Below are 14067 nucleotides of genomic sequence, written 5' to 3' on the forward strand. Positions count from 1 at the left end.
CACTTGATTATGTACCTTCGGAGTGTATCGCAAAGACCGCTGATTTTCCTGAGTTAAAATGTTGTGAATGCGTCGAATTAGAGCTGAATTAGTATTTGTAGAAGAACTTCTAATAATGGCTTTGATTACTTCCAAACTATTTGAAAAGATGATAACTTTGTCATGTCCTCTTCATTGAACAAGTTTGAGGCCATCGAGAATACCCCAAAGTTTCGCATCAAAAACTGAGCATTTACCGAGGAATCTATAAAAACCCGCAATCCAGTTTCCTAACTTATCACGAAGCACCCCCTGCTGCAACGAGTCCAGAGTCCAGATAAATTGCTCCGTTAGTGTTGAGAAAAACTCGTTCCTCAGTGGAATGTGCCTCAGCGAGATGATTGAAACAGAAAGAATTATCAACTTGAGATAGGGAGAGACATTGAAGTGCCCAACTAAAAGACCCTTGGACCATTTCTTTTGAGCTTCATGGTTTGCCGTGAAAAATGTATAAATTACGATTTTTCCAGATACGCCAATTTAGAAGTCTAAAAAGACAAGCCCAATTAGTTCCCCCTCTCATGAAACACGTTGTTCACTTGCAAATTTAAAAGAATCCAATCCTGAGAAAGAATAGAGAAAAAATTAGAGAGATACGTACCTGGATTAACCTTGGCCCAAACATCCCTAACAGCAGGACAGTCATGAAGAATATATAGAACATCCTCCGAAATGTGTCCACAAATATAACAAGAGGGATCATCTGAAAGTCCCCTCCTAACTCTTTCCACATTACTTAGAAATCTTCCTTGTAAGACTATCCAAAGAAAGATACGAATCCGTTGAGGACCAGGATACTTCCAAACAATCTTCCATTTCTCATCTCTCGAATTCCAAGCTCCCTCATTAAGGACCTTATAAGTAGATTTAACAGTAAAAGCACCAGACGAAGTGTGACTCCAAGCAATTCTATCAGGACCTTTAGAGCAGTGAGGTGGAGGGATGCCTTTGATAGCTTGAATCACATCCTCCGATAACCAAACCCGAAAAAGATCAAGGTTCCACGAACCATCCTCTAAAGTCATCTCGTGCAGAAGATAGTCAGTATTCAGGTTGCTATTAGGAGAGATGTAATGGCATAGAGATTTGATATCGGGAATCCAAGAGTCCTTCCAGCATCGAACTTTGTGGCCATCTCCAATGGACCAATGCAAGTTTTCTCTAAAAAGCGTCCAAATTTTTGAAAGAGACTTCCAAAGAAAAGAACACCTCTTTTTATCTATACAATCAGGTACTTCGTCTCTGATTTGATACTTCGACCTGATCACACGAACCCAAAAAGCTTCCTTATCTGACATCAATTTGAAACCCAATTTCATTAGAAATGAAATATTTTGATCGCGTAGTTTCCTCATTCCTAAGCCTCCACACATTTTTGGTTGACAAATAGAATCCCAACCAACCAACGACATATTTTTTGTCCTTTCGGAAGACCCCCAGATGAATTGTTTAACTAGACTTTCAATCTCATCTCGAGTTTTCCTAGAAATCATCATGGATTGCATGAAATAGCTAGGAATAGCTAAAAGAACTGATTGGGCCAAAGTGATACGTCCAGGTAACGAGAGTTTTTTGGCTTCCCAACTTTGAAGCTTACTGCGCACGTTTTCCACCACAAACTAAAGAGTATTACTAGTAACCTTTTGGTGAAAAAGAGGAACTCCAAGATAATGGCCAAGATTATGAACCCGCTAAAAACCAAACATAGAACTAATCGTACTCACCACGATTTCATCCACTCCTCTAGAAAAAAAATGTTGGTCTTCCTCGCATTAATCCTATGCCCAAACAAAGCACAAAAATCATCTAGGATAGTTTTTAAAACACCACCGTATCTTGAGTCAGCTTTACTAAAAATAACCAAATTGTTTGTAAAAAATAGATGTGAGATAGCAGGCCCATTCCTAAATAGCCGAATAGGCCTCCATTTACCTTGCGCAATAGCAGAGATAAGAGGAAAGAGGACACCCTTTTCTAATTCCACTAACCAATTTGAATTTAGGAAGCGGAGCTCCATTCCACATAACCTGCATAGTAGAATTAGAGATAGAGGACATAATAATGTTATTAAGATAGTCAGGAATACCTGCCGCTCTAAGGGAAGTTGCAATGAAATCCCAACTAACTCTGTCATAAGCCTTCTCCAAGTCTATTTTAATAGCCATCCATTTCCTATTCTTCTGACTCCTTATAGAATGAATCACTTCTTGAGCTAAGATGATATTTTTATTAATGCTTCTACCTGCAATAAAACCAGCTTGCTCCTGTGAAATAATTTTAGGAAAGATGTGTTTAGATCGATTTGCAATAACCTTTATCGCCAGTTTGTAAAGAACAGAACATAGGCTTATAGGTCGAAATTGACCAAAATTATCCGGATTTTGAACCTTCGGAATAAGAATGATTAGAGTATTATTTAAATCAAGATCAATAGGATTTCCGTTGAAAACCTTACGCACCCAGTCGCAGACCTCTCCCCCTATAGTGTCCCATTGCTTCTGGAAAAAGAGAGCGTGAAAACCATCACTACTTGGGGCCTTCAAAGGTGCCATATTAAACATAGCCTCCTTGATCTCCTCATTTGTCACCGGTCTTTCCAAGAATCTAATATCCGCTGGATCAAGCTAGGGAAAAACCACATTGAGGCAAGTTTCCCATAGGAGCAGGTAGTTCTCTATACAGTCTTTGAAAAAACTTATTTGCCTAATCTTCTATACCCTCAGGATCATACATCCAATTACCATCAGAATTACGGATGGCAGTAATACGGTTATTTTTCCTCCTTAACAGAGTACAGGAATGGAAAAATTTTGTATTTCTGTCACCAAATTTGAGCCAATCACATCTCGCTTTTTGCTTCCAAAGTAGTTCTTCATGATGAAGAACAGTTTCGATTTCTTGTCTAAGGGCCAAATCCACCTGACTCAAATGATGAGAACTGAAGAAATCTCTAGTCTTCTGGATGCTGGCAATTCTTTTGAAAAGGTCCTTCTTGCAAGTGGTAATGTTACCATAGACTTGTTTATTCCAAACCTTAAGATCCATAGTGAGCTTACCAAGGGTATCAGACATATTCCCCGAATATTCCCACATCTCTTTTAAAAAATTATCAAACCCTGGGTGCTCAATCTAACCAGCCAAAAATCTAAAAGGCCTTCCTCTAAGAAGAATAGTACTCGGATTCAGGGATAAGAGGAGGGGTCGATGATCTGACTTAATCTTTAGAAGGTGTGTAACCACGCCATTAGGAAAATTTTAAAGCCAGGCTTCATTTGCCAGAGCACGGTCTAGCCTCTCAAACAACGAACCCCTATGCTAAGTGAAAGGCGGCCCCTTAAAACCTAAGTTATAAAGCTCCGCAGAATCAACAAAATCACCGAAAGATGGACATCTTTTGCCCCTAATGAGCCCTCAGATTTTTTTGAGGAGGAAAGAATTACGTTGAAATCTCCAATGACAGTCTAAGGGCTCTGATCAAGTGGAATAGATTTCTTTAATTCACTCCAAAGATTTTGACATCTCTGTCTGTTAAGACTCCAATAAACAAAGGCGATGAAAATAGGATGAGTCAAGGATGAATGCCAAACCCGAGACATAATGAATTGCGGATCGCTATGACTCACATCAAGAAAAACAGAGTCTCTCTATCCTAGCCAAATGCCCCCTGAATATCCAATTGCTTCTACTCGATGTGAATACTGGAAACCTAACTTAGAGATGATATTGTCAGGACCCACTAACTCTCGGTTCAAGTAGGCTAATAATATCCGGCTTGTACTCAATATTATATTCCCAAAAAATTCTACAAAATTTCGCACTTGCACATCCCTGACAATTCCACGATAAGATAGTGATATTCATTAATAAAATTAAAAAGTTGGAATAAATTACCTAACTGTCCAGACCGATATTGGTATTCGTATCTAATCCTGCATCATCAACCTCAACATTCGAGCAATCATTAAGGATTTGAGGGGATAAAAGTTCAACCATTGTTTCCATAGATTCAGCTAAAGGAACACGCGTAGTTCCCGAGGATTTAAAACGGTTCCCTCGACTTCGTAGAGCAATATAAGCTCTCCTGGAATTTTGAATACCCCTGTCCTTACCCCCCACCTTTTTGTCTTTGGAACCATTAGATTTCTATTGCAAGTTAAAAACCGGGGATTCCATAGATCTCGGGGCCGAATTATCCTGTATAGATAAATAATTTTTTTATTAAAACTAACAGCAGAGTGTTTACCTGGATCAAGGGTATTATTAGATATAGGGACGATGAAACCCTCAGATTCATCAAAAACTGGATTATAATGAGCTTTAATATTTTCTAAATCTTCGGCTCCATTATTTTTCTGGACTTTAGAAACCAAATTGCCTAGAGAAATTGTGCCTTCCAAAGAAATGTTTTTTTGGTGTATCCACCTGTTTTGTTCCTACACCATTAGAAATAACCAAATTAGAATTAGAAAAATTTCCTAAAGACTTCCTGTTAATTTCCCCTAATTCGCTTACTCCTATTGGCCTTTTCCTTAGGCTCTTATCCAAAGGTTTTTTTTGTAATTTTGGCCCAAATTTTTTTGCCCATTTTGCCCGATATTTCCTTACCGATGGGCCCCTTAGAAAGACCCAAATCCATCAAGTTTCTATGACCTGGTCCACCAGCCGATTTATGTACTTCAATAAAATCCCTAAAATCCCAACTCATTTCCTTGTCTGTCATCTTATCCCCTAGGTCATTCCCAAAATTCCTTCCTGCCGACTGCCCCGATTTCATTCCCAAATCTTCCTTCTCTAACAGCGCAGAAAATCTGGTACCAGCAACAGCTCTATTCTGATTCTCCAGAACCTTCATTTTGTTTCCCCGCTTCTCTCGCCGAGAAGACCTCCTTTCCACCAGCATCTATGGCCCGAATTTTGGGCCTTTTCCTTTGATGATTGATGCATATTTTTTCCCGTTCAAGCACTCCGCCGAAAAAGGTCCCTCCACGATTGTCGACTCCTCACGAGGATTATTTTCGGTGTTCACCAAATCCGCAGATTTCTGGTTCGCCATAACCGAGGTACACAAGTCTTTAGCATGCCTGTATTTGCCACACATGAAGCATACAGTCGGAAGGGCCTCATATTCAACTTGTTGAGTAGCTTCGTCAACATATATTTTTGATATCAATGGCCTATCTAGATTGATATAAACGACTAATCTTGCAAAATGACCTATGGTCTGATTATTAGTTTGTAAATCCAGCTTAACCATCTTTCCAATAATTTTCCATTTGTACAGATGACCCGGGGGATTCGGCAATTGAATCCATGTTAATACCACACTCGGGTAACGTTGCATTGGATTGAAATGCTTAGACCAAGGTTAAACAGTCAGGTACTGGCCATAAACTATCCACGGACCCTGTGAAAGAGCCTTGTTGTAATCTCCAAGATCTTGAAATTTCACCAAAAAATATCCGTTAGCTATATCCATTAACTGAATAGAATTCACAGGCTTCCAAAGAAAAAGAATGTGATTATAAAGGGTGTTATAGCCAATGTTTCGCCCTAGGAGTTTAATGATGACAGCCAACTCCATTTCTTTGAAAAGGATTTCCTTGATCCGATCTGAAAACTCAGTCGCAGGAATCCAATCAATGATTGACGTATTAACGTCTCCTTCAAGTAACTCGAATTCATTTTCATTCACGATAGAAGGCACTGCCCGAACTGAGTCAGTGAAATCATCTTGATTCCCCAGTAATTTATCTTTCCACGACACGATCTACTTTGGTACTGGATCCACTGCCATAGAATTTTCATCATCAGCAAAAGACTCTTTAAATCTCACTTTTTTGGAGTTACGACCACCGTCGGAGTGAGTATCACCCTCTCCAACGTTGTCGAAAATTTGCGAAGTTGAGAGCATTTTAAACTTTTTCGTAGATGACTCGAAAATTTTATAGTGATTTCTTTGTTGTCATGGTTGTTCTACTATGGTTTATTAAATGGTATTGTATTCTTCACAAATTTCAAATTTAGATTTTGTACTTTTTGTTATAGCAATTTAGTTTCTCTATTTTTCATATTTCAAAATACTAACTCTAATTGTTAACATTGGTATGTTTTTTTTTTGTTAAATTTATTGCTGTGACATTTTGAAATTAAAAAAAAAAAAACTCACTTGGTAGTAATAAAATTACAAAAATGAAATTGTAATGAATGTGAATTTAAGAAAATAATTTTAACAGTTTAACAGTTGGATTTCAATTTTGAATTTTGAAAAGTAGAGGGACTAAATTTTGAAAAATAAATGTACAATGATTAAATTTCAAATTTATGAGGAATACAGGGATTTATGACATATTTTAAAATTACCAAATTGATCCATCAATTTCAAAACATTCTAATTGAGTCCTTGGATATGGTTTAACTCAAATTCTTTTTATTAGTCATTTTAGCAAGTTGTTTTGATAATTACTCTATTCAGTTATTTGTTAGCGTTTTCTTTATTTCTTTTTATGAATTTCTATATTCATTTACGTTAATCACAATGGTAATAATAGTATGTATATGTTCACCAAAATCATACCCAAAGGAAAGTTCAAAATTCATTGTTTGATTGTTGGTATGGCGAACTCCCTTGCATAGTGAGAGGGAGATTTGTTGGGTTGTGGGTCTCACTATGTGTGGGAAAACTTGGCTGTTAATAAAAGGTGGGGCAACTTTTTATATTTTAAATATTGGAAGTAAAAGTTGGGACACTCAAAGAAGAAGAGAAAAATAATTTATTTTCTCTTTTCTAAGGTTCATTTGAGCTGATTTTGGGTAGCGTTCAAGGGATTTGACGATCGAATTTTTTATTTGAGTATTATATTTTTGGAACTTTAATTTTAAATTCAACTCTGTTTATGGGTTATATTTTCAACTTTTCAAAGTTACATGTTCTTTGCAACGACTTTATATCATGATCTTGTAGCAAGAACTTAGAATACAATACAACTTTTAAGTTAACTCTATAGTCTGATTTTTATTTTAAAAGAATTTTCCGCATCATTTAATTTCATATTTATAGTTATTGTGCTTTTGGTATTGGTTGTTTGTGTTTTTTGAGTAATAAAGAACACAGATGGTTCCGCCATTTCCGGTAATTTTGGTTTCTTCCCATCAATATACACGTTCTAATTATGGAAAACGTATTTGAAGAGCATATGATTGTTTCATTATGGTAATCAAAAGAACAAGCAGACATATGGTCATGGAAATCATATTTCAACTAGCTTTTTCCTTATTAACTTTTTCCATACTAAATCCCTACATAATCGAAAATGGTGTAATTCATTTTTTATTTACCGATGATGATGGTTGGTGTTAGTGTATAAGGTAAGTTAGGTTGTTAGCAGTCAGTTATACAATCTGGTATATTGTTAGTAGAATTAGTTAGCAGTAGTTGACACTTACTCATGTATATAAGTCTTGTTTCTGTACAGATTCATCCAAACAATTAATAATAGAATATTCAGTCAATACTCTTTTTATATTTCCTTTCTATTTTCTATACTTACTAACATGGTATCAGTCGCCTGAAGCTCTTGGAGGTTCTTCTCGCTGCGTTCATTGCGAATTCTACTGACTCTACCGCTGCTAATCATGGCAATCCCGCTCTCTCCGACGTCCGGTTGGTTCATACTTTTCCTACGCATGATACGGTGAAATTGGATGAAGGAAATTTCATCCAATGACAGCAGCATATACGACTAATAATTGAAGGATATGAGTTACTCGGTTATTTGGAAAGGGCGTTACTCGCTCTGCCTCAATTTATCTCCTCTCCCGATGGGGTTCTCACTCCAAATCCTACTGTCTCGGTCTTCGTCCAGCAAGATAAGCTTCTTGCTTCTTGGCTTTTTTCTACTATTAGTTCTTCTTTGTTATCTTGTTTTACAGCGGCCAAATCTGCCTGTGATGTTTGGAGTATGGCCAATCATTTTTTTGTCACTGCCACTGGAGCAAAAGTATCTCAAATAAGGCATGAACTTCATTCAATCAAGAAAGGAGTCATGACTGTCAAATAATATGTAACGAAAATACAAAATACCTGTGTGTTGCTTGATGTATCTGGATCTGCGATTCCGGCGGCGGAGAAGGTGGAAATTATACTTGCCGGATTATCATCGAAGTTTGATGTTGTTTTAACTTTCGCATTGTTCTCGACAGAGTCACTTCCTTTCCAAAAAGTTATCGATGCTCGTTTGGAGTTTGAGAGCCGTCAAACTCGTGCGGCAACAGAAGCGACATTTCATGCAAATCTAGTTGAGACTACTCCGTCAACACTAGTGGTTGACTTCGTGCGAGGCGACCGTTCGTCTTCTTTTTTGGCTCGTGGGCGTGGGTTTCGCATTCATCTTCCGTACCAAATATGTGGCCGATTTGGACATATGGCACAGAAGTGTTATTACCGATTCGATCGCGACTATGGTGGCCCCTCTACTCAGTCTCCGACCATGGTTTCGGTGTTCTCTGGTCGTGCGAGTCACGGATCGCACAAGGGAGGTATTAGTGATGGGTGGTGCCTGTCGGTTTGTGATGGTCCGGTTGCGTTCGACGGACCTGAACAGTACGTCAGTACCTCGGTGGCAGGCACGATGGAGTACCCTTATGACGTTATATGGGGAGGGTTGTCGCACAACTCATATATTCCACAACAGTCATTTGCTAGGTTTACTAAACCCTTTCTTAGTCATAGAGAAGGGGTCGGTCAACTACTTAGGTCTAATAGTGATAGTGTGGGCTCGTATAGGGATAATGATGCTCCTTCCCACTTGCCACATGAATTGGGTCAATTACCACGTGAATTGGGTCCTCAATTTGGGCCAAATATTGGCCTTAATAGGCCAATTGCTCTAGGCTGTGTATTTGGGCCATATGATAGGCCGGTCCATTTAGCCTTTAATGTGGGCCAGAATAGTGGGCCTAATGCCAATTGTGTTGGGCTTGAGCCAAATGGCAATTTTTCTGCTCAAAATATTGGGACCAGTATGCCATGGCGGATTAAACCGAGGGCCCGTGTTCATGATATTAATGCCTTGCCATGCATTGGGTTACCTCGTATTCCTGACTTTCATGCCTCCGTTTTTTTTGCCACATCTGGGTCTAATGCCAATACGACTAACTATGGGTCTAATTGTGATAATGAAAATTCTTATATTCCTATGGCTGTAGGGACCTCCTCTTGGTGTCTTGATTCAGGGGATACACATCATATATACTGGGAAGCCACTGTTTTGCATGAATCAACGCCATACTCAAGTACATCCTCTCTTCTCATGTGCGACAAAAATTTCATGTGTTGGGAATTCTATTGTACCTACAAAGAGTAAGATCCTTCATTTGTTTAACATTCTGTGTGTTCCAAATATATGAAAGAATATGTTATCTGTCTTTCAGTTTGCTAATGACAATAACGTATTTTTTGAATTTCATCCATCCTATTGTGTTGTTAAGGAAATCCTGACTCAGAAATTTTTTTTGTGGGGCCACACTCTTGACGGGCTCTATTATTTTTCATCAGTCTTGTCTGATCCTTCTATTGCTGCTCTATCTATCCACAATACTAGACTACAGGCTCATAATGATGGTGATGTTGTTTTCGCTTTATGGCACCAAAGACTTGGTCATCCATCTGCCTCGACTGTTAAAATCATTCTTGAAAAGTACAAAGTTGTCTCAAATAAAATATGTCTTGATAATATTTATATTACATGTAAAAAGGAGAAATATCATAAACTACATTTTTCAAACTCTTCTACTGAATATAAGGATACTTTTGATTTGGTTGCCTCCGACTTATGAGGATCGGCATCGGTTGTATGTGGTACTAATCTGTATTATGTTTTGTTTATTGACATGTGTAGTCATTTTACGTAGGTGTATCTAATTCAATGTAAGTCTCAGGCAGTTGGCTGTTTCCTTCAGTTTGATATTAAGAGTTTTCAAAGTGATTGGGGAGGTGAGTATCGGGTATTCACATCCGTTCTGGCTAATCTTAGGATTCTACATCGTCTATCCTGCCCACATACATCTAAGCAGAACAGAGTTGCTGAGTGAAAACATCAGCACATTGTTGAGACCGGTCTCACTCTCTTAGCCCATGCCAATCTGCTCATGGACTACTGGGGTTATGCCTTTTGTAGTGTCGTTCATCTTATAAATTGTTTACCTACTCCTATTCTGAAAGGTCAGTCTCCCTATCAGGTTCTTTATAGTCATAAGCCTATATATGATCACTTACGGGTGTTTGGCTGCTGTTGTTTCTCGTATCTGCAACCATTCGTGAGCCACAAGTTAATGTTCCATTCTCAACCGTATACAATCTCGGGGTATAGTTCACAACATAAAGGTTATCATTATCTCACACTAGATGGTAAATCAATTGTTTCTTGTCATGTTATTTTTAATGAAAAACGCTTCTTGTTTTCTTTATCTATCGTGGATCATGTGAACTCTAGTCCATGTGTCTCCACATATGTTCCTCTTGTTCAGTCTACTGCCTCTCACCGTTTTACCACAATCAAGAGTCCCACTGGTATTTCCTCCTCTACTCCTCATTATAATCCAATTTCGTCTACAACAGAAGATGCATTGGCTGAGTTGAGGTCTGCTCATGACGAGTTCCAACCCTTAACCTCGACAAATGAGAGTAGTTTGCCTACTCCAAACGTAGTCCCTTCGACTTCAACGTCAGCTCTGCTGAGGAATACTTATACTATGATTACTCGATCCGAGGCTGGGATTTTTAAACCTAAGGCTCTGTCTGTTAAAGCTATTAATTATGAGCCACAAGTGGTTGAAGAAACTCTCGTTGATCTAGCATGGAAACCAACAGTCTAAGCTAAATTTGATGCTCTCATGGCCAACTCCACTTGGGAACTTATTTCTCTTCCTCGTGGACATAAGGTAATAGGGTGTAAGTGACTTTTCAAAGTAAAGAAAAATCCTGATGGGACTATTCCTCTGCTTAAGGCTAGGCCGGTAGCAAAAGGGTATTCGCAAGTTCCTGAATGTAATTTCAAGGAAACGTTCAGTCTAGTGGTTAAGCCCACTACTATTCGAACCATACTCTCAGTTGCTGTCTCTTGTGGTTGGCAGATTCGTCAGGTTGATGTCAACAATGCCTTCTTAAATGGTGATCTCACCGATGAAGTGTTCATGCAACAACCTCCAGGCTATATTCAGTTTGGTCCAAATGGTGACCAATTGGTGTGTCGTCTAACAAAGGCATTATACAGGTTGTGTCAAGCTCCTCGCGTCTGGTTTGATAGATTGAAAAGGTTTCTTATTTCTATAGGGTTTCTAGTCTGCAAATCTGATGCATTTCTATTTATTCGAGTAACGACCGAGTCTGTCATCTATTTCTGGTCTATATAGATGATATTATTATCACGGGGAGTGTGGCTGACAGTATAACTAGTTTTATTGTAACACCGCTCATCCGTACCTGCTGCTGAGATAGGGTTCGAGTCGTTACCGGGACTTTACATTTTGAAACGTACTAATTTGAGTCACTGATTTTACTCAAATTTAAAACTTTTCACCTACGAACAACTCGTCCCTTGTATAGGTCTATGAAGCCCTAGACACACCCTAAGACAGTTCGGGACAAACCAGGAGTGTTCGATAGACCCTGGATATCTTAGGAATACTTTTCTAATTTGAAGTATCACACGCCCATGTAAGTGGGCCGTGTGGACTCACACGCCCGTGTGTTTTGGGACACACCCATGCCCTTCAGCCGTGGGCAACACTGACTTATCAACACGGCCATAGCACACGCCCGTTCTGTCTGCCCGTGGACAACACTGTCTTTTAGACACGGCATGTACACACACCCGTGCGGCCTACCCGTGTGCACTATTGACTTAGAATTTTAAGTGCAGGGGACACACGACCGTAGCCCACACCCATGGGAAAGAACCGTGTGTCACACACGGCCTAGACACACGCCCGTGTATCTAACCATGTGGACCCTAATAGGCTATTTTCCAAGCCTTTGGTCACCCTTTCTACCATCTATACTTAATGGTTATCAATTTTTGAAATAAAACATGACCACGCATTTGTAAATCTTTGATAAATCTTATTGTATGGAAACCTCATATCATTGGTTTCATACATGAAAGGTTATTTCCCTTTTAGTGTTTATAAGTTTCCATGTCACTTTAATTTGTCCGAAATTGGCTCGTTCATGTGACTCATTGCCAATTGATAACAGCCCATCACATGTAATTAAAATCATGCATAGATTCGTAGGTCATGGCCCACTTAAATTAAGCCAATTTCTATGGCCAAATACTAAAAAATAAACATATTTTTACATGCCTTCATTGGCAAAGCAAATGACACATATAACAAAATACTCAAAAATACTATACATGCCATTGAACATAATAGAAATGTCTTTATACCAAAACTTGTCTAGTTGATAGTCTGTTGACTCTCCAAACGTCTCCCAGCTCTTATAAGTCCTCGAGCTCTGTGAGACAGGAAAAAAAAGAGGGGTAAGCATTTACATGCTTAGTAAGCTCGAATAACAGGAAAGTAAACTTACCAAGTGTTTAACATGTATCCATGATAGATAAGGAAACCAACAATTATTAAATGGTTCCCTATTACATGCACTCAATTAATAAGTTAGTAGCATAATCAAGCATCATATAATTTAATTAGATGAGCTCATCATTCAACATCTCATTTACACAAACATCTCATGTTAGTCTCATTGAGTTTCTAGGAAATCTCGATGGAATATGCATTAACCGTCAATTCATACGAATGATCATTTCATATATACACTTCCGCGAACCTCACATCTTATGCCGGGATTACCAGTCCAGGCTAAATCCCCTATTTTATGAACTCCTAAGGTGATGTCAGGATTACTAGTCCAAGCTAAATCCCTTAATACGACAAACACCCTTAATGAGCTCGGATCTGAACTACCCGTCCAGGTTAAATTCAGATCCTAATCGAATTACCCGTCTGGGCTAAATCCATAATGTACACATATTCTTCGGGAAGCTTGATCATTTAAAGGAACACCCGTCTAGGCTAGATCCTTTCTATACTTGAGATCACGGATTACCCGTCAGGGCTGAATCCTTACTGCAACACATGCAGGACCTCATTACACATGTCAATTAGGGTTTATCCATCAAATTCCCTTTTTAACCTCAACCGAGACATTTATCACAATTTACCCTCAATTATGCATTTTTATGATATTTCATGCCAATAATAAATGCAATCATCATGCATTCATAAATCATAAAATTATGCATATTAGGGGTTTACTTTAAGTTATCCGAACTTACCTGGTATTTGTTTCGGAGTTGTGTTTTCGTTATTCCGAAACCTTGCATTTACCTCGATCGACCTCTGACATTTGTTCCTCGGGGTCTATAACAATAAAAATAGATCATTAACACTCCACATTATACATTACAAGCCTAATTCTCACCCCCAGTCCAAATGATCGTTTTGCCCCTAACCTCTAACATTTTTACGATTTAGTCCCTAGGCTCGTATAATGAAACACATGCAATTTCTATCTTACCCAAGCCTAGTCGTACACTTTTCTCTCTTATGGAAGCCCACATTTCCCATTATTTCTCATTTCTACCACACATTTTATAATTTTTGCAAAATGGTCCCTACCAGGGTTTTTCATGAAAATCACCTAGGAAAAGGTGTTTAACACATATTCATCCTTCATTTTCCTCTATAATCCATCAAAATACAAGTAACTCATGCATGGGTAAATTTTTAAACATGAACCCTAGCATGAAATATGGGTAGAAATGAAGAGAATAAGCTACCGGGATTCTAAAAATACAAAGATCATTAAAAATAGGGCTTGGGAGCACTTACTATTGAGCTTCTGATAAACCGTAATTTAAACATATTTCTATCCCATGATTAGCACATTTTATGGATGATTTTTCCTTAAAATTGGTGAATTCGTTGCTCCTAATGCCTTAATTTCATATT

The sequence above is a fragment of the Gossypium arboreum genome, chromosome 3, assembly GCF_025698485.1.
Source record: "Gossypium arboreum isolate Shixiya-1 chromosome 3, ASM2569848v2, whole genome shotgun sequence".
In the NCBI taxonomy this organism is placed as follows: Eukaryota; Viridiplantae; Streptophyta; class Magnoliopsida; order Malvales; family Malvaceae; genus Gossypium; species Gossypium arboreum.